We start from the raw sequence: 3,937 nt of genomic DNA, 5'->3' as shown, positions 1-3,937 counted from the left end.
CTTTTTATCAATAAAATGAGGCATTTAGCATTCTAAGTTCTCCAAATTAACTTGTTTCTAGGCCTACCTCGGGCACAACGAGCTCCCAAAAAATTAGGACGCGCTTTATATTTCCTGCACTACGTGTCTAAATACTGCATCCTTTTTTTATATCCTAACTGACTTATTACCCTTTTGTTTTTACTTTTTGTTTATTCCCCTCCCCAAAGGTTAGTTCGTGAACTCTGGCAACATCATCATATTTTACGAGATCCAGGGGCCCTCCACCTACTCCTCCTCCCAGTCCTGTCAGACACAAAAAAAAGGGAAAATGGAAGATTCGAACAACTCAGCTGAACGGATAGAGGTCACTCATGGTGCTCCGGTCCCCAAGGAAAATGCATCCCAACTAGAACAAAAGCTGTTGAAGTTTCAGGAAGAACTTGACCAGGTCCGGAATTTGGCAAGTCTGTCATTTTCCCAAACCACTCCAGAGGTTACTTTCCCGAATACTCAGAACCCTGTACCTCCACAAAATATCCCAAAGCAACAAAACTATCCCACTCCCCACCACCACTGCAATACTTGCCACACTTCCAACAATACTCCACTGCTCATCCCGGAACCTTTGAACTCCACAAATGACCACTGCTACACCCAACACAATACCCCAATCAACGTGGAGACTGTGCCACACTCCACCCATCCCATCTCAAACACATCCGAGTCCAATGATAAGGACTCAATTATCATAAATTTGGCCGAAGAACTTAAAAAGTTGACTAGCAGAATTCAAGGCGTTGAAGGCAATAAGGGAATTGAGGGGCTAAACTATGAAGATCTGTGCATACAGCCCGATGTCGAACTGCCCGAAGGGTACAAACCTCCCAAGTTCTAAATGTTTGATGGAACAGGGGATCCCAGGGTTCACTTGAGAACATACTATGACAAGCTGGCCGGAGTAGGAAGAGATGAGAAAATCCGCATGAAGCTTTTCATAAGGAGCTTAAAGGGAGACGCCTTATCTTGGTACATTGGCCAGGATCCGAAGAAGTGGTCAAGCTGGGTAAGCATGGCGTCTGATTTTATGGACAGATTTAGGTTCAATACGGAGAACGCGCCAGATGTGTTCTACATCCAAAACTTGAAGGAGAAGCCCACAGAGACATTCCGTGAATATGCTACTCGATGGAGATCAGAAGCTGCTAAGGTTAGGCCTGTTTGGAAGAAGAGCAGATGAACAAATTTTTCATTCGGCCCAAGACCCACAATATTATGAGAGGCTAATGCTGATCGAGAATCACAAGTTTTCTAATATCATCAAGCTAGGAGAAAGGATCGAGGAAGGCATCAAGAGTGGTATGGTTACGAACTTTGAAGCCTTGTAGGCTACCAATAAGGCTTTACAATCTGGTGGTACGTCCAAGAAAAGGGACGTAGGTGCTGTAATGGTTGCACAGAGGACCAAATCCCCCATCACGTATCAAAAATACCCAATACCTCCAATCACCTATCAGCCTACCCCAAATTACCAAACACCCTCACCCACTTACCAAACTCCACCACCCACTTATCAATCTGCTCCACCTCCTGCATATCAGCCCACTTCACCCAAATACTCCCAACCAGCACATGTTTACCATGCCTACAACACCCAACCATCCCACTATCAATCACCTCCCCTACGTCAAAACTTCCCTAGACCACGACCAAATTTTGACCGCAGACCTCCCAAACAGTATACCGCCATTGCTGAACCAATTGACCAGCTGTACGAAAGGCTCAAGGCTGCTGGTTATGTCACCCTTATCCCTGCTATAACGCATGAAAACCCTTCTCAGTGGGTCAATCCAAATAAATCCCGTGCATACCATTCCGACATGAAAGGACATACCATTGACGAATGCCGCTCTCTGAAGGATAAGATCCAGACTTTGATTGACAATAAGATCATTGTAGCAAAGAAGCCTACTTCGAATGTCCGCAATAACCCTCTGCCAGACCACAAAGGTGGAAGTGTTCACATGATCGAGATAGAGGATGACTGGGACCCCAAGGGATCAATCGGTTTAATCATAGAAGGCGGCGATCCAAAGAAGCCAGTAGTCACCCTCAATCCGATTGTGGTCCAAATTCAACCTTCTGGGGACGCCGAGGTAAAAATGTTCATGCCACTCGAGTTTGAAGCACCACCCTCTACAAAGACGCCAGCGCCGATTGAGGTTGAGTTTATGTCATCAACAAACACACTTACACCCTTTGAAGTTGCAGTCTTACCACCTAAGGGGCCTGCTCCGATTGGAGTAAAGATAGCCACGCCGATTCTAGTGGCAATGTTAGCCATAACACCATTCCATACAAAGGCTATACCATAGGACTACACAGCCGAGGCCAGAAGAAAGGGGAAGGTCAAGTTCGGTGAAACCGTTGCGACACAGGGATTGACAAGAACCGGTAGGGTTTATACCCCGGAGCATTTGGCTGAGTCAAGCAAGCAGGCCTATAATCGGCTAACCATCACTGAAATTGGGCCCGACAATCTCTGGAGAAAGATACAAGCCAAAGAATACTCAGTCATTGATCAGCTAAGCAAAACACCTGACACAAATTTCTATCCTTGCTTTGCTACAAAGTTCCGATGCACACAAGAATGCCTTGTTAAGAGTGCTGAGTGAGGCATATGTACCCAGTAATATCACCGGCGGAGAGATGGCTAACATGGTAGATCAGGGGTTGGAAAGTCACAAAATCACTTTTCATGAAGATGAGCTGCCGCAAGAGGGGTTGAGTCACAACAAGGCATTGTACATCACCGTGCCTTGCGAAGACTATTTTATTACCAGGATCCTGGTCGATGGGGGGTCCAGTCTCAACATTTGTCCGTTGGTAACACTCAGGACATTGGGAAAGGGGCTGCATGAAATCAAGGATGGGGCTATCAACATCAAAGCTTTCGACGGTTCTCAAAGGTCTACTATTGGGGAAATTAGCTTGTGTTTGCAAATGGGGCCTACTTGGTTTGATGTTGATTTTCAAGTGATAGACGTGCCGGTATCTTACAATCTGTTGTTAGGACGACCATGGATTCATGCCGCGGGGGCCGTAGCATCAACACTACATCAGGTAGTGAAGTTTGAGTGGAACCACCAAGAGGTGATAATTCACGGCGACGGTAGCAACCCCATATACAGTCGCCAGACCATTCCAGCAATAGGAGGAAGGAGAAGGATATGCGGGGAAACTTACCACCACATCAAGCGAGTCAATGCCGTCGATAAGGATAAATGGTGGGATAACAAAATTGAAAGCATATTGAACTGGAGCGGGTATGAACCTGGCAAGGGACTTGTCAAGAACCTTCAAGGAATCGCTAAGCCCATCAAGCTCAAGAAACATGGCACCACCTTTGGATTGGGATATGAGTATACTTGGGAGGAATTCAACCACTGGTCGCCACCATGGCGCGGACCTTACTATCCTTTGGAGCAACCAATACCCCGTTTGGAGCAGACTTTCCAGCCGGCCGAGGTCATTTACGGGTCAGAAGAAAAAGAAGCACTGGCAGCAGTGAGGAATTTGTTCCTGGAAGACGATAATATGGACTGTTGTGTCATTCTTGAGGAGGAGGGGGAGGAAGGACCTTCCATACAGGCTGTAAGCAGAGGAGCATGCCTCAATAACTGGACCATCAGAACCACCAGAGCCCAACGAGCCTCGGGGTAGCAAGGCTGAACAAGCATCATGCACTATTTTATTAGTTTACTTTCCTTTCGCATTTTTATTTTCTGCAAGAAAGAGCTCCAATTTTCAAAACATTTATGGAATTTATCAAAGCATTTCAATTTTCTTATAAATCTTACTCTTATTATTTTCTCTCATCACTTTACTTATACAACATTACTATTACTTATCTTGATGAACCAATGACTGTGACATGCAACGAGACAACGCAACAAAC

This window comes from Nicotiana attenuata, chromosome 11, assembly GCF_001879085.1.
Source record: "Nicotiana attenuata strain UT chromosome 11, NIATTr2, whole genome shotgun sequence".
In the NCBI taxonomy this organism is placed as follows: Eukaryota; Viridiplantae; Streptophyta; class Magnoliopsida; order Solanales; family Solanaceae; genus Nicotiana; species Nicotiana attenuata.
Note: the sequence above shows the minus strand (reverse complement) of the source record.